The sequence below is a fragment of the Dipteris shenzhenensis genome, chromosome 20, assembly GCF_047967505.1.
Source record: "Dipteris shenzhenensis isolate YYH24624 ecotype China chromosome 20, Dip_SZ_1.0, whole genome shotgun sequence".
NCBI lineage: Eukaryota > Viridiplantae > Streptophyta > Polypodiopsida > Gleicheniales > Dipteridaceae > Dipteris > Dipteris shenzhenensis.
The window spans coordinates 27,895,509-27,914,237 of NC_141615.1; positions in this window are offsets into that span (position 1 = coordinate 27,895,509).

The window sequence follows — 18,729 nt, forward strand, 5'->3', positions numbered from 1 at the left end:
ATTTGCAATTCTCAATTGATCTATGGTTTCATCACTTTGCAACATTGTCTCATAATGAGAGTTGAATACATTCCTATTTTATTTTATAACATTCTCTCTTGCAATATAATCATTCTTCCATGTGCAAAAGGCTACAAGATCTTGGATTTTAAATGGATACTATAGTAGTAATTGCTCTCTATAATAGTTCGCTAGGTCTTTCACCTTATTGAACTTCACAAATCTTATGGTCTTTGGCTTGCATATTTTTTTGTTTGACCCATTGATGTCATTGTAATCAGCTACTGCAAAGGCTGCAAGGGAAATATCATCCATGTGTTGTTGCTCCATGTATTTTTCAATGATTGTTTCACATGTTATGTTTGTTGAATTCTCTTCTAGTTTTTCCAATTGATATTTTCTTTTTAAGATTAATGCCCTAGAATCTTTTTCATTTGTATTAATAAATTGAAATATTCTTGATGTTTTATTTAATGGTAATAAAAACTTTATAAATTATGCTAATTGAGCACTCATGAATTTGTTGAGCATGCAAGAAGGCATTCCCCATTTTTTGCATTCTCTCCTTAGTGCTGGACTTGTTCTACATGCATTCCTTTATGGTGCGTTGCAAGTTCTATGTTATCGTGTTCTATATATGACGTACAGTATGAGGGGATTATGAGGTTGTTGCAAATGGATCCATAATGAACTATTTGTCCATGTTAGATTACCATAGGAAGCTTAATTTGGGATTGAAAGTGTTTATGAAAATGTCCTTGGGTTGCCGTTTGAGAAACAGAGTTGGCTTGGTTAATTGATATCTTATTGATAGAATGTATGTTGTTATATTTAAACTCAATCCTTCCATCCATTCAATGGTTGTTAATATTGTGTCAAATGGAATATTGCACATCTCTGAATATTTCTATGTGTACATTTCTCTGTAATGATGGTGTTAGTATCATGGTTTCAGGAAGTGGGAGCTTTGGATAATTGAAGTGGCACTTTTTATAATTGTGTTTTTTGCATGTAGATGTATATTTATGAGTTTGAATATCTTTGATATTATCACTCAAGAGGTCCTTGTCACATGTAATGATTTTGTTAATAAATGATAAAACCTCAATTTCATTGTCATGGTTGTACATGGGAGCATTTTTCATCCACACTGTGCTATGTTCATGTTGACTGCCTACTTTGTGTGTCTATTACCAAGCTCCTAAAGTCTTTATGTAAGACGGTAACGCCCGAGCTCATAATCGCTTTCGTGAAGAGTGAGCATCATCAGAATGCTCCAACAATACATAGTATAATCTAATTAGCTAATTAGAAACATTTAGATGCTTAGCAAGTTATTCTTTGACTACAGATAGTCACAACTAAGCGATCATACCATCAGTTTATGTGCTCCAAATCCCGCTCTTGCCTTCCTAGCTGATTTAGCTTTCGCAGTATCCTTCATGTTGCCATGTCTCCCTATTTCTGATCTCTCTGTGGTCTTTTTTCTTTGCATATACTAAGCCACAAAAGCTGTACGTCCGTTTGTAAGCTTAGAAATCCTTGTGGATGCTCTCAAGGGAGGAGCAGCAAGTGCCTTCTCCTCATATGCGGGGATTACAAGTAGAGTTAGCTAGTTCCCGTGTAGTTACACGAGAGTGGAGCATTGATACCCTCAATGTCCACCCGCAAGTGAACTTAATTTTTCGGCCCAATGCCAAGTTGATGAAGATGCCCCTCTAGCAAGTCTCTTCTAAGAACCTTCGTGAAGATGTTCGCACCATACTCTATAGTCAGACATCTATAGTCAGACAGTACACCAAGTTGACCTCTCCATCCATGATGAGCTCGCGTACAGAGTGATATTGAATCTCAATGTGTTTTGTGCTAGCATGGTACACAGGGTTCTTGGCAATTGCCATGCAACTCTGATTGTCACATGATAACTGCATAGGTTTGTTCTGCATTGCACCCGTGTCCCCTAAAATCCTCCTCAACCACACTGCCTCACAAGAAGCAAAACATGCTGATTTGTACTCAGTCTCGGTGGAAGAAAGAGCAACTATAGGTTGCTTCTTGCTGACCCATGACATAGCTCCAGATCCAAGTGAGAAACAATAACCTGTCATTGATCTCCTGCTATCCACGTCTCTTGCCCAATCCGAGTCATAGAATCCGATCAAGATGTTGCCCTTGGTATAGGTGATGCCATAATCAAGCATGCCTTTGATGTATTTTAGCACTCACATCCCTGCCCTCCAATGGTTCTCCCGGGGCTTATTGGAAAACCTACTTAGTACACTAGTTGCAAAGCTGATCTCCGGCCGCGTGTTGCACAAGTAAATCAAACTGCCCACAAGACTTTTGTACTTTACTTCGTCCACCAGTGGTGATGAATCCTCGCTTGAGAGCTTCACGTCAACCTCCATAGAGGTGCCGACTGTCTTGCACTCAGCCATGCACCTACCTCCTTCTCTGTAGATATACAAATTTGCATCAGATGGGCTCCTCCTGAACCCGTTTTGCAGAAAGTAGGCATCAATCCGCTGGAACACGCTCATGGGGCCTATTTCAGCCCGTAAAGTGCCCTCTTTAGTTTACAGACTTTACCTTTTGAACCGAGGATCACAAAACCTGGTGGTTGTTCCACGTATACCTCCTGCTTGAGATCTCCATTCAGAAAGGTGGATTTTACATCCATCTGAAACACGGGCCAACTTTTTTGTGCTGCTAAAGCCAAAAACACTGCGAATTGTGGTTAGTCAAGCTGTAGGAGCAAAAGTATCCTGATAATCAAAATGATGTACCTGTGCAAATCCTTTTGCCATGAGCCGAGCCTTGTACTTATCCAACGTGCCGTCAGAGAAAACTGCAAGTGAGACTCCTTACTTCTCTCCCACTCTCTTCACATGGTATGAGAGCTCGGTTCGTGGTAAGGAGCTCAAGAAAGCAAACCAAGTTTGTGGCGTCTTGGTAAGAGGATCAGTGTTGCTTTCCTTTTTCGAGTTTAAGAGCAAATATCTGCAGGTAGCATAGTCGGGAAGTGCAAGAGTGCACTATCTCAGATTGGGACACCCTTCACGGTGTAGCGAGAGGGCAGTATATGCTGCGAGAAAGGGCAAAGCCATTTCGGGGCATGTTTTGATTTGAGGCCATTTTGGGGCCCGTTTTGGTGGCGGAAGTTTTTTGCAGGCACTCAAAAAAGTGCCTTGTTTTTGCTATGTGACCATTGTTCTGCAGATCGATGGAAATTTGCCGCAGAAATTGCATTGTATGCCTCTGTGCAAAGATATTGGGAGTGACAAAATCATCCTTATTGCCTGTTGATGCAAAATCGTCATTAGGAAGTGACTGTGTGGTCAAATACAACTTTCGTCAGTTTTACAGATTTGCCCTTGTGAGGCAAAAGTTGTGTTTTTTGCAGTGACAGAATATTTTTGCAGTGTTCTGTAATGGTGTCTGATGCTCTTTCACAGATAGTCACTGAAAAGATTGACAAGAACAACTTCCAAGCATGGAAGTTTAGAATGATGAATTTCCTTAAAGGAAAAGGCTATTGGGAGTTGATTACTGGAGCTGGAACAAGAACCAATTATTCCTAATGTTCCCAATCAATAGGATTGCAGGCATTTAAAGGCTAGCATGAGAGATCCAAAAAAGTTATGTATTGGCTATCTATCAGTATTTCAGATTCTATGATTGTGCATATTCAGGATGCAAGCATGTTGAGGCGTGGGATACTTTGACAAAAATGTATAGCACAAATACGCAAGCCAGGAAAATGCAGCTCAAGCAGGAGTTGCATAATGTGCAGAGAGAAAATATGAGCATCAATGACTACCATATGAAGGTGAAGAAGATTGCAGATGCACTTTCTTCTATTGGGTCACCAGTGAAAGATGATGATTTAGTTTCTATGACCTTGAATGGTCTAGGAAAGGATTATGCACAATTCCGTACATCCATTGCTGTGCGTGAGAATTTTCCTGATTTTGAGGAGTTGATTGCTCTTCTAATTTCTGAAGAGCAGAGAAATGGTGGTGCATCTTCTTCAGGAGGAACTTCAAAAGAAACTATCTTCTACTCAAATGATGGAAGAGGTAGAGGCAGAGGTAGAGCAGGCCAATCTGGAGGTCATGGCAGAAATCAAAATATGCAGCAAATTCAAGAAAACCAGTCCTAAGGAGGAGGACATGGTAGCTTTAGAGGCAGGGGGATGTCCTGAATATCACCAAGAACCTGGTTTTTATTGGTCAAATGGTTGAGCAAGGCTTGCAGGTCAGATTTAATCCTCATGGATGCTTTGTTGAGGATATGAAAAATAAAGGTCGCTTGATAGCAAAAGGGAAGAAGAAGGGCATGATGTTTACGTTGGATGCAGACATGCCTGAATTGAGTGTAGTAATGTTTGCACATGGGACCGGTGTAGCTGCAGATATTGATAAATGGCATAAACGCATTGGTCATGTTAATGTACAACGACTTAAATTAATGCAGGCCCAAAATATTGTTGCAAGATTGCCTAAGTTGAAGGTTGCAGAAATGCATAAGGTATGTGAAGCATGTTAATTTGGAAAACAGGCAAGGAAACCATTTCCTAGACATGTTCGAGAGAGTAAGAGGCCATTGGACTTAATCCATTCTGATGTGTGGACTACTAAAGCTGCATCTATTGGAGGCTGTCATTATTTTGTCACTTTTATTGATGACTACAGCAGAAAAGTTTGGGTGTATTTTATGAAAAAGAAAAGTGAAGTGTTTGGGCATTTCAAAGCTTTTAAAGCTATGATTGAGAAAGAAACAAGCTTGCAAATAAAATGCCGAAGGTCAGATGGAGGGGGAGAGTACCTCTCAAATGAGTTTGCAAGGTTCCTACAGGAGCATGGGATAAAGCAGCAATATTCATGCAGTCATACCCCACAACAAAATGGACTTGCAAAAAGGAAAAACATGCATATTGGAGAGGTATCTTGTGCCATGCTCAACGAAAAAGACCTGCCAGATTATTATTGGGCTGAAGCAATTGCTATAGCAGTCTACATAATGAACAGGACTCCCACTGCAGAAATACATGGCATGACACTAGAGGAGAGGTATACTGGTAGGAAACCAGATATTTCTCATTTGAAAGTTTTTGGTTGCATTGCCTATGTTCATGTGCTAGATGTTCAGATCCAAGTTGGATCCAAAAGCTGAGAAGTGTATCTTTATTGGTTATTCTCTGCAGCAGAAAGGGTATAGATGCTATAACCCTTCTACTCGTAAGTTTATAGTAAGCAGAGATGTTTTTGATGAGATGAGTAGCTGGTATAAACCAGTAAATGTGATTGATGATGTAGATGCACAAAATGGTAATGCTGCACAAAATTCACAGCAGCAATCACAAAATATTAGTGGACCTATAGTGTCCTCTAGCAGTGGTTCAAATACTTTGCCATGGACATGCAGATTGAGATCAGGAGGATCTCCTCAAAGCAATGCAGATAGTGGTATGCAAGTATCACAAAAAGGAAAAAAGAAAGTAGATCAGCACATGTTTGATGTGAATGCAGGTCACTCTTATTTGGATGGTGAATCGAGTGGCTTAGAACAGAGCCTTGATGATGAGTTGGGTATTCGTTCTATTGTTACAATTGGAGTAAGGAAGCAAAGGGATGTTTTGAGAGCACCTGGTAGTGAGCCTATTTTGTGCAGGTCTACGAGAGTTAAGTATCCTATGGATAGGCTGAAATATGATGGATTTACAGCCATTCACTATGCCTATATGGTCAAAGTGATACATGAACCAGAACCCACTTCTTTTGAGCAAGCCATGGGAAAAGAAAAATGGGTGAAAGCCATGGATGAAGAAATGGATGCCTTGGAAGCAAATGCTACATGGGAATTGGTGCCTTTGCCTAAAGACAAGAATGCAATTGGTTGCAAGTGGGTTTATAAGGTGAAGCACAATGCAGATGGTTCTGTGATAGATACAAGGAAAGATTAGTTGTCAAGGTGTATGCACAGACATATGGCATTGATTATGAAGAAACATTCAGTCCAGTTGCAAGAATGGCAACCGTAAGAGCAATCATTGCTATGGCTACATCAAAGGGATGGTCTTTACATCAGATGGATGTAAAGAATGCCTTCTTGCATGGCCATTTGCAAGAAGAGTTCTATATGGAGCAGCCACCAGGTTATGTGCATGCTGTTCATCCTGAGTTTGTTTGAAGGTTGAAGAAAGCCTTGTATGGCTTGAAGCAAGCACCCAGAGCATGGTCTGACAAGATAGGACAGTATCTTGTCACTATTGGCTTTCAGATTTCCAAGGTAGATTTCTCACTTTAAACAGAGAAAGGCATTATGCTGCTTGTCATTTATGTTGATGATTTGATCATCATAGGTGATAGTGATGAAGATATCCTTCATGTGAAAATGCTATTGAAGCAAAAGTTTGAGATGAAGGATTTGGGAGAGTTGCGTTACTTCTTGGGCATTGAGGTGATTAGATCCACAAGTGGAATATGGTTCTTGCAGAGGCAGTACGGATTGGACATGTTGTCCAAATATGGGATGACAGGCTGTAAGCCTATTTCAGTATTATCCTTAGCCCTTTTAGTGTAGAGGCAGTGATCAATTTCACTCCTTCTAAAACCCTGGGACCAAATGAAGGCATCAAACTTCTGATACCATTCTCTAGGCGCTTGCTTAAGACCATAAAGACTCTTCTTCAACTTGCAAACTAAATGCTCTTTGCCCTTTTCTTCAAAGCCTTCCGGCTGCACCATGTAAATTTCCTCATGCAAATCCCCATGCAAGAAAGCTGTCTTGACATCCATCTGCATAAGCTCCATATCCTCTGCTGCCACTAGTCCAAGCATGCATCTAGGTGTGGTCATCTTCACAACCGGAGAGAATATCTCATCAAAGACCATACCCTTCTCTTGCTTGAACCCTTTAGCGACCAAACGGGCCTTGTACCTAGGCACATCATCACCTGTGACCTTCATTTTGTAGACCCATTTACATGGCAATGCTTTCTTTCCATGTGGCAAAGAAACCAAGTCCCAAGTCTTATTCTTCATAAGTGAACTCATCTCTGATTGCATAGCATACTCCCACTTGCATTGATCCTCGTGCATCATAGCCTCTCTGTAGCAAGAAGGCTCCCTGCAATCAGTAAGCATCACATAGTCTACCCCTGGAACAAACCTATCAGGCGGTCTAGACTCTCTAGATGATCTTCTCAAGGGCATTTCAGCTTGCTGTCCCACTTGCATATCAGCCACATTTGGCTCATCATTTCCACCAATAGATGATCCATCATCCACCCTTGATTATATACCTGTGGGAGTATTTGGTGGTACCATTTCTTGCACATTTGGTGCATGGACAGCTTGTTGTCTATCAACATATGCAGGTGGATTCACATCCTGGAAAGTGATTCTCTTCATTTCAACATCTTTCATGGGTGCCTTATGCATCTTCTTCTCATTGAAGACTACATCATGGCTGCATATGATCTTCTTTGCTTCTGGATCCTAGAGACGATAGCCCATCTCTCCACTTTCACTATAACCCAGAAAGATGCATTTCCTAGACTTAGGATCTAGCTTCTTTCGAAGCTCTTTTGGCACATGTCCATATGCCTCACACCCAAATATATGCAAATAAGAGTAAGAGGGCTTCTTGCCACTCCATGCCTCTTCAGGAATACCACCATCCAAACTCTTACTAGGTGATCTATTGATCACATGCACTGCAGTCTTCATTGCCTCAGCCCAAAAACCACCAGAAAGACTTGCATTGGAAAGCATTCATTGCAACCTTTCTTGAATGGTATGGTTCATCTTTTCTGCAATTGGATTTTGCTCTGGAGTATGAGGGGATGTGAGCTCCCTCTTAATCCCACGTGTATCACAGAAATGCTGAAAGTCATGAGAGAGATACTCTCCACCATTGTCAGTCCGTAGGCATTTAAGCGTTCTACCTGACTGATTCTCAACCAAGGCTAGCCATTTCTGAAATACCTGGAACACATCACTCTTCCGAGCTATAGCATAAGCCCACACTTTCCTAGTTGCATCATCAATGAATGTCACATAGTATTCAGCCCCGCCTAATGACCGTGTAGGCATGGGACCACATACGTCTGAATGCACCAAATCAAGCTTTTCAAACTCTTTCTTTCCCCTTCTTTTATGGGCTGATTTAGTCTGCTTCCCATAGAGACAATGCTCACAAAATTCAAAATCAGAGAAACTCAAATGCGCTACATAACCCAAATGGCATAAGAGTTTCATTCCATTCTGGCTCATGTGCCCCAACCTGCAATGCCACAAAGAAGTGCTTGGCTGCTCGGTTATTACAACAACATGATCAAATACCCTTGATACAACACTTGGCACCCTTGGCCAAAAGCATAGAGCCCTTCTGAATTTTCCAAGTCTGAAAGCCAAAAGTGGTGTGAAAACCAGCATCATCTAGCTGACCCACTGAAATAAGACTCTTGGTCAACTTAGGCACATGTCTCACATGTTTCAAAATAAATGCAAACCCATTTGCAAAAGAAAACTTTATGTCACCTACTCCTGCTATGTCACATGCATAGTCATTTCCAAGATGCACACAACCTGTCTTTCCACTGTCATAAGTGGAGAACCATTCCCTATGGGGAGTAACATGGAATGAAGCACCAGAATCCAAAATCCAATCCTGGGAATATGCATCATCTGAAGTGGTAAGCAACTCTGTAGATAAACTAGACATGAAGAGAACGTCATTGTCACTATCATGTGTGACTGCATTGATCTCCTCGATCTTCACTTTTCCTTTGTCCTCCCTCGGACTCTCTTCCTTTTGATTTGCACCCCAATTTGCATTCCCTTTTTCATATGGCCCTTCTTGCCACAGTGGTATCACTCAATGTTTCGTGCCCTGGATTTGCTACGAGACTTCCCTCTTTCTTGGGACTTCCCCCTGAACTGTGATTTACCCCTTTGCACATTTAAGGCTGCATCCTACTTGTTGCCGTCCATAGACTTCCGTCTAATCTCCTCGGCCAACAAGCTACCCACAACATCATCAAATTTCAGTACTCCACTAGGTGCAGAGTTACTGACAGCTGTACGGAAGGTATCCCATGAGGATGGCAATGAACATAAGAGAAATATTGCCTTAGTCTCCGCATCAAAATTAATCTTCTAAGCCTGAAGCTGGCTGAAAATAATATTGAATTCATTCAAGTGAGAAGTAATGAAGACCCCTTCCTTCATTTGTAGCTCAAACAACCTCTTCATGAGGTAAACTTTATTAGAGGCAGTTTCCTTTTCATAAGTGGCACACAGTTTCTTCCACAAATCTTCCGTAGTCTTCTCATTTACTACTCTCAAATAAACTAACTCTGCAATATGAAGTCTAATAGTAGATCTTGCTAATGCATCCAACTCATTCCAATCATCCTCAAACATATTTGCAGGCTTAGCTTCAATCCCTGCCAAGGGTTTAATCTGCTTCTTTTGAATAAGCACATCCCTTATTTGTTCTTTCCACAAAGAAAAGTTTGTCCCATCAAACTTTTTAATGCTAAAAAACTCCTTTTCAGACAGGGAAGAGGATGCCATGATGCAAATGAAGCAAAAATCCCAAATGCTAGTGCCTGCAAACACCAAATACCAGGTGCACCCAAATGTGTATGCCACAATAGAGTGAAATATCACCAAAACTCATGTGTCAGAGCATCTGACTCATGTGCATATACTATGCATCCATATGAGCAAATCTGGCCCAAAAGAAAATGCCAACTACAATGGCAATCCAAAATGCCAATAAGTGCCAAATGATTCAAGCATAAACACTGTCCACTGGCATATGCATTAATAATATCTCATCCAAGAGAGCATAGCACTATCAGTGCATCACCTGCAATGTGTCAAAGCTATCCCTCAGCATAAAATAGCATCCATGTGCAAAGCTTCATAAAAATAGCATCCCACAAGGCAATTTGGGCCTATCAGCGCATCCAATAAGGACCGCAATGCATCCAAATGGCCTATAAATCATCCACTGCAACCCAATGCACACCACGAATGAGCGCGCATTGCTCAAACTGCAACCAGAGTGATCTACATAGGTATGCTCAAGAAATCATAGTCCCACGGTAATGACCGCTACTAAAAATAGAGCCTGAGATGCCTCAAAACATGGGCGCCATTGCATAATCGGACTCAGCAAGAAAATCTGCAAATATCTCTCTTCTGCCGGAACTCCAAAATCCCAACCGATGAGTGAGAAATGGGAGTCAACACTTATCCACTGCCACGTGGCATAAATCTAAGGTTTCAAAACCTTAGAATGAAAAATGCATAACAGAGAGATGAAATCGAATACACAGAGATCTATAACTCTGAAAATCCTCCACCGAATCGCATAAGAACTGATAGGTAGGGGTTTTTGGGCGTTCGAAACGCAATGGGACAGACGGTTTTGGAAATCGTGGTCTCAATCACTGGGTCCAACACATGGACTGAGAAACGTTTTTGAAAATAGAGCTGTTTGTAATCTCCATCGGAGTGCGAATGATGAGCAACATAGAAGTTTTAGGACCTCTTGAGTCCACCAGAACTGACAGATCTGCAAATGGTTGCTGCAAACTTGAGTTCCAACACCCGGGCAAAAAAACGCAAAAACTAACACAGTGAGTCAGAAATCCAATGAAATGATCCCAGATTCAAGAATGAAGGTGTTTCCAAGCTCCTGAAGTGAAGTGGACACCAAAAGCAAGCAATAGTTGCCTCTACAAGTCAATACGGAGTCTCTGTCATCGAACGGAACAGGGAAAAGCTCAAAAACGACTTTTTCTTTGAAAACACTTAGCACGCTCTCAAAACCACTTCGCAAAACCAAAGTGACTTTTCCAAAGGTTCCTCCAAGGTCTCTGCACACTCGGATGCAAGTAAAGTCACCGACAAAGCTTCCCACAGAGCTTCTCCTTCCTCCCACAGAGCTGTTGAGCTTCCAAGCATTCACACACGCTCAGCTAGATCACCCGGGCTCTGATACCAGTTGAGAGTGCTCTCAATGGAAGCAAGAACGGAAGAGGGAGAGAGAGAGAGACAGAGAGCCACACAAGTTTTGGTGGGTGCAGAACCACCCTAATCTTCTTTTTCATTCATTTATATATGTGTTTGAGTATTGTACATAACCGGGGTAAAGGCACAGTGACCTTTAACCCCCACACGGTTTCACTGCTGTTACGGAAACTCTAGTTGATCTGGTTTCTTGGGGTGAGAATCTTGGATGTGTTCTTGGACTCGTAGAGAGCTGTGAACATATCCCATGCTTCTTTTGATGTCTTGACTATGTTGAGCTGTCCTAGCATGACATCTTGCACATTCTGCTTGATCAGGTGATAGGCATATTTGTCTTTCTTATCCCATTCTGCAGGCAATGGTAGGATCTGCCATTGGTGCGGAAACTATTTGTGTAGCTATAGATGCCGTTGTAGATCCCGTTACTGGTGCTGTGACAACAGATGGAGTAGAGCTACTTGTGGCTGGATCATCCAATGATCTAGGTATAGACCCATCGACATACTTCCATTTGTCCTGAAGGAAGATTAGAGTGGTACCAAAGGAGTGGCTCAAAGAGGCCGATGGGGATGACATTTTGGATTATACATATGATGTTTCTAAGGAAGAAATGTCAAGTGCAAGTGAGGATGAGATATGCGAACGTGAACAACCTTATTCACAATTAAGTAGAGCTATGAGCCAATACATGTCACCTATGGGAGATTCGATGGTAGTGAATGTAATGCATCAAAAGAATTGGGATATATCGAGTTGGGAGAGTATAATGTACACTAATCCTCTTGGAATGATTTTGATAGTGACATCATCGGATTGGATGTCTACATCTACAAAATGGACCACTGATTGTTCCATGGTGGAAATAGTGATGTCAAGTATGCGAGTTGAGAAGGATGGTACGACCTTGAAGAACAACTAGACCCCTACTTGCTCTAGTAGGAAGTCTGCAAGTGGTGGCCATTTTCATGAAAGTGGGCATAGGGAGAGACTAGGTCCTCACATACACATTGTGTCCACCTTTATGCCCTCGTATAGTTGTTGTAAAAGTCATCGACATTTGTTTCCCTAGTCACTCACAAAAACGACTAGACTAAGGGGATCACATGAAAAATATAAATCTCCTCCAGCCTCTCATTCTTTAGCGTGTATGCCAAAAGGTTCTATGTGATGTAATGGAAGGTCTTAATTATCCAAGAGAGGGACCAAATATTGATTATGACTATGATATGGAACTTGCCGAGGTTCAAAACCTAGATTCATCGACTCACATCATTGCACTCCGGTCCTTGGGATGTATTGCATACTATCGCCAATTTATAGGGTATACAACCAAGAAAGTGGCACCTCTAACAAAGTTGCTTAAGAGAGGGGTGACGTATGAATGGACTAATCGATGTGAGCAATCATTTTTGGAGCTCAAAGAAGCGTTGATGGTCTTATTAATATCACATCTAGTAGATGTGAGTACGAAGCCCCTTGATGATACGTGTGCTCAATCAATCAAAAGCACATCTGAAGAGTGGACGCTCGACTGTCACATGGTGGAGGCATTCAAAGAGATTAGTGGAAAAGAGGTGAAAGAATTTGGTCAAAATAAAGGAGTAGGCTGTAATGCTGCCAAAGAGAGAGAGAGAGAGAGAGAGAGAGGAATACTAAATATTACAAGGGAAGTGAGCTCTTTGATAGTGGCGAGATGACCAATGATCTGGTATCATTTAAGTCCTTAGGGGGAAGTAGAGCTACTCCCATGGAGGAAGCTATGAGTGACATGGATATAAGTCTCAGGGAAAAGGGATTTCAGGAACTTTGCAAGGAATTAGAACAAGAGAAATGGGAAGTGGAGGATGAACTAAGGATGCGAGAGAGAGAGAGGATGACACATCTAGAAATTGATAAAGCACAGGCTTTGCAAGAGTTACGTCAAAGTAAGGAGTTGACACGAAAAGTAGATCTTTATCATAGGGAAGAGATTGATCTATTGGATGCGGCTTTAGGGGAAAGAATTGAAACTATAAAACAACTTTGAGTTCAGAGGTGGGAAGCAAAAAATCATGAGATCTAGAGGGTATTTCAAGATAAAGAACATGCTCTTATTGAACGAGGTGAGTAAGAAAAACAAGAGGCCCTAGAGGCACTTTGAAATGAGTGTGAGAGAGATAAACAAGAGGCCTTAGAAGCATTCTAAAGAGAAATCACATTAAAAGAGGGTTATTTGGAAACATTTTGTGAGCAAGTAGAGTTTGATAGATGCATACGACAATGCGTAGAAATTAAGTTTTCTAAATCAAGGAAGAATAATAGATTCAAAACTTGTAGAGAAATTATGAGGAGCCCAAGGGGTAGATTCAAATAGAAAAAATGTATGCCGTGATACCTTGCAAGGTCATGATGTAAATAGAGGGACTCGGGAGTAAAGGAGACCTAGACCTTCATTGCTACAAGGTGGAGATAGCAAAAACATATGGGGAGACGATCGTGGAATGCCCAACTATTTTGCCTCTTGTACCTATAGAAGGTGATCCAATTGAGGATGGCGGTCATAGGTTGACTCATGGAAATACACAAAGCTTGTTGGGAGCCACTCCTACGCAAATATTTTGGAGTTTACCTAAAAATTTCCACCATCGACTCCACCCAGCTCATGCAAAATTTGTGTAGACCAGGATTATTTTCATGAGGGATTTAGGTTGCAATCATTCCTAGAAAGGATGCCTATGTGTAGGTTCCTGGACTATCATGAGCTAAATGCTAAAATAAAGAATGATAACTTCTTATTGTCAAGAAGATATCCTCTAGATATTGGATCCACTACCCAGTGGGGTAGTGTACAACATAGAAAGAGAGACAAATTCCTAGACCTTAATTGTTTCATGGTAGAGCTAGTGAAAACAAAAGTAGAGTAAAGTAGTGAATGTCAAGCCATCATACCTTATGTACCAATTGGAAGGGAATTAGTTCCAGACGTTCAGGAGCAATTGCATTCAAATTCACATGGATTATTAGAGTCCATTCCTATGAGGATTTATCAATGGATTCTAAGCCTATCTCCTAAAGTACTCCATTCACTCTATGTGGGTAATGTTGGCACAGAGGTGACAAAATTGGAGTTATCTAAAGACAAATCTTTAGTGATTGGTTCACAATTAGTAGGAGACCATTTGACAAATTTTTCTCGTGTCTTGGAGAAGCACATGGATGTATTTGCATGGACATACAAGGACTTAAAGGGGATCAAACCTGAACTTTGTTAACACTATATTGATTTCGAGCGACAAGCATGACCAGTGTGTCAACGACAACAACAGACGAATCCGATTTATGCAGACTTGGTGAAAGCATAGCTTACTAAGTTGTTAGATGTGGGTTTTGTTTACCCAGTGTCCTATAGTGAGTGGGTTTTACCCATTGTGATCGTTTTGAAAAAGAACAAAAAGATTCGGATTTGTGTGGACTATCAACTTGAGACAATGGATGGAAGTGCTTTTAGATGATTTTTGTGTCATTGCTAATCAAGCAGGTATGCCTGATAAATTAGAACAGGTGTTTGAGTGCAGCGCGAAAGTTGGTATAGCTTTAAATCCTGAAAAGTGTGTCTTTGGTGTGGAGATAGGAATTATTTTAGGGCATGTAGTTTCCAAGGATGGCATTGCTATGGATAAGGGAAATATTAAGAAGATTAATGAGCTACTGCCTCCTCAAAATTTGAAGCAATTGCATGGATTTCTGGGCCATGTGAACTATTATCGCCGTTTCATTGCCAATTTTGCACAAATTTCTTTGCCTTTAACAACACTTTTGCGAAAAGATATTTCTTATGTGTGGATAAGGCTTTGCCAATAGGAGTTTGAGGTTTTAAAGTCCAAATTGGTTGAAGCACCTATTTTGATACCTCTAGATTGGACCAAATAATTCCATATTCATGCAGATGCATCACTAGCAGGAGTCGGTACCGTTCTTTGCCAAAGTGGAAATGATAAATTGGACCATCCTATCTATTATGCTAGTTGAAATTTTAGCGATGCGGAAAGAAATTATACCACAACAAAAAAGGAATGCCTTTCTATGGTGTAATCTGTGGAAAAGTTTCGGCATTATTTGCTAGGAAATAAATTCATCTTCTATGTGGATCATGAGGCTTTAAAATATCTTCTCAACAAATCGAAATAAACTGGCCAAGTAATCCGATCGATGTTGTTTTTTCAAGAGTTTGATTTTCAAGTGGTGACAAAACCAGGCAAAACTCATGTGTTAGCCGATCATTTATCACGGTTATTAACCATCGATATAGAATTTGGTATGGATGATGATCTACCTGATGCTCAATTGTTCTTAGTTCAAGTGGAATATCTGTGGTATGCTGATATTGCTAATTTTTTGAGTACTGCGCAAGATCCACCCACATCAAATAAACATGATAAGAAAAAGCTTTATTTGCAATCTCGAAACTATATTTTTTTTGTTTCTTTCTTTATAAGTCCTTCCCTAGGGAAGGTATCTATTGCAGATGTGTGCGGGAAGATGAAAGTCTGATTATCCTTAAAGCACTACATGATGAGCATTGTGGAGGACGTTTTGCAGGGGATCTCACTGGTCGTAAGGTGTTGTTTGATGGTTATTGTTGGCCCACCTTGCTTAAGGATTGTCATCATTATTGTCGTAAGTGTGATAAATGTTAGAGATATGGCTGAGCCTCTAAATAGTTTGCGATGCCACTTACCTCGATCTTAGCATTGAAACATTTTGAAAAATGGGCAATTGATTTTGTGGGACCTATAGACACTCCCTCAAAGTATCGATCGAATCAGTATACTTTGGCTTGTAGGGATTATGTAACCAAATGGGTTGAGGTCAAGGCCTTAAAAACTAATCGTGCAAGTGATGTAGCCAAATTTTTAAATGAGAATATAATTACTCGATTTGGCTGTCCACTAGAATTAGTGAGTGATAGAGGTTCCCATTTTCTAAATGACACAATTTGTGAGTTGACCGAGTTATATCAGATCAAAAATCAGAAGTCTACTCCATATTATCCACGAGCTAATGGAGAAGCAGAAGTGACTAATCATGTTATGGGCAGTATCATGATCGAGAGGCCTTAAAGGACCGATTGTTTTCATTAGTAAAACTAGATGAGGACCGCTTGGTTTCATTGCAAAATATGGAGGCAATGCAGAAGCGCAAAAAGGCATGGCATGATTGCAATATTAAACTTTGTGAGTTCAAGAAAGGCAATCTAGTTTTGGTTTATGATAGCCGTTATTATAGGTTCCCTGGTAAAATTTGTATATGATGGTTAGGCCCTTTCCGAGTTTTAGAGGTGTTTGACAATGGTTCTTTGATTGTTCAAGATGTAAAAGGAGAAAATGAATCATTTAGAGTGAATGGCCTACAGGTGAAACTTTATATGGTGAAGTTATTGTATGGTGTTGGTTGGTGAACAAAGTATGGTGAATTTGTTACAGTATGTGTGCTATGGTGTATTATGGTTCTTGTGTTACTCATTTTAATTTGGTTTTTTGTGCTTCATGATATATGTAGTCATATTTTAATCTCACAGATGGATTTTACTTGGCATGATACGAGTCTTCTGATCATGGATGCGGATAGTATGGAGGCTGGTAGGTGACCTTTTTCTGCATGTACATTGTGAATTGCCTTCATAACAGATGTTACAACTTGATTGCTATCATGTAGATGCAAGGAATCAATCCATTTGTCTACAAAAAACTTAAATCCATGCACTAACACTCCACATAGATGTGTCTTCAAAAGTATTTTCCTTGTAGCTTAGGTGGAGTGTTAACAAATCGAGGTAATGTTGTTGTATTTTGATCCATACCATCTATAATAACACACATGTACTCATTTGGATGAGAAATAGCTTGCTCCTTCCAAATTGCATATTTTATTCTACAATGTCGAACAAGTCCATGATGAAATTCTCTCTTTTTTTTGTATGCTTCTTTTTGTTCTAGAGATGTTGCACTCTCAAGTGTTCGCTTTAGATCATCATAGTTGTTGCACTTTGACATTTTTTGCCTCTTTGGGATTTTAACATGTCCAATGCTTTTTGTCCAAAGAGTATACAAAGTATGAAAAGATGCCGGCGCATGCTCTCTTTGCCTTTGTGTTTCTCCAATACAGTTAAATACTTCTTTTTTTGTTAAACCTATCGGAAAATGCATTTCTGATAGATGGGGTTGCGGCGGTAAAGCATTTTCATGAATGTAGTCTTTCAAAATTATTGTTGCCACAACCATTGATGCTCTTGTTTTGGGCCTTCTTGTGTTTCCATGAATGTTAAGTTTACTCCATACTTTGCTTTATTAGCCAAATTTCAATATGTACCATGTGCTAATCTTGTAATAATGCAATATGCATTATTGCAAATACTTTTTTCATTTATAAGAGGCCTTATCTGTTGTCCTAAACTTCGCCTTCTCTTATCATTTACAAGAAAGCAAGACAATCTCGTGAGTAGGTATTCATTTCTTATGCTCCCTTTCCTTTGCCAAACATGTTCTCTACAGCCCTTGATGTGATGTAAGTTAATCGATTGCATACATCTACGCTTACAGCATGTAGATCACATTGCTTTTAGCATAACATCTTCATTCATTACTCTTATTCTCTTTGGTTGCTTTTTTGGATCTGCCTGGACTCGCTTTCGTTTCATGCATCTATATGTCCATTTTGGGGCCTTCTATATATCCTTATTTGGATTTGTGCAATTCTCCTTGTAAAATTTATTTGTCACTTTATTTTCATGGGATGGTGCATCCTTGATCATATCACTTTGACAGTTAAATACTGAATAGTCCTTTGTTGATCTCATCCCTACTTTTGATACATTCGTAGAACCATTTGTAACTTAACTATTTCACAGTCAAAGTCAAATACCGAATAGTCCTTTGTTGATCTCATCCCTACTTTTGATACAATTGTAGAACCATTTGTCACAATGGCGATAGAGTGTCCAGAATGATCTTCAAGCTGATCTATTCCTAAAAGAACATCACTCATTGATGCACTTTCTATGGATTTCATAACTCCATAGTCTTGAAACTCCTCTACTTTTGAGAGAAAATCACTCATTATATCATCGTGCACGATTTCCATAATTCTATAGTTACTTGATTTGACTCCAAGAACTTTATCAATATCCATGAAGCCATCCATGCTTGATAAGATATCACTTTTGACATCTTTTCCCAAGTTCTCAATGTGCATGAACTCATCCACCTCGGATAAGGCATCACTTGTGAAATCTTTTTCTTTCTCAATACCAATGAACTCATCGACTCCTGATAAGATGTGAGTGCTATAGTTGAGTGCATTGGAATCATCCATCTCTGAAGGAATAGAGCTTGGTACTTTGGCATATTCTTTCAATTCTTTGATGTTGTAGTATACATTATGTTTATCATTAAAAACCACATGCCAAGTCTTTCCAATCTTTAAAAATTGCATGCTCCATCTCAAATCCTTACCTACCTCATAGTAGGGACCATCCAATGAGATTGAGTTATCATCCATACCATCATCGGTAACTTTTTGAATTCTCATCTGCGCAAATGTCCAGTGTTCCACTTGTTCAAATCTAAAGACTTGACCCCTTCTGCTACGTTCTTATTTACAAATAATAACATTTTAAAAATATCTCCCACTCTAAAATCCA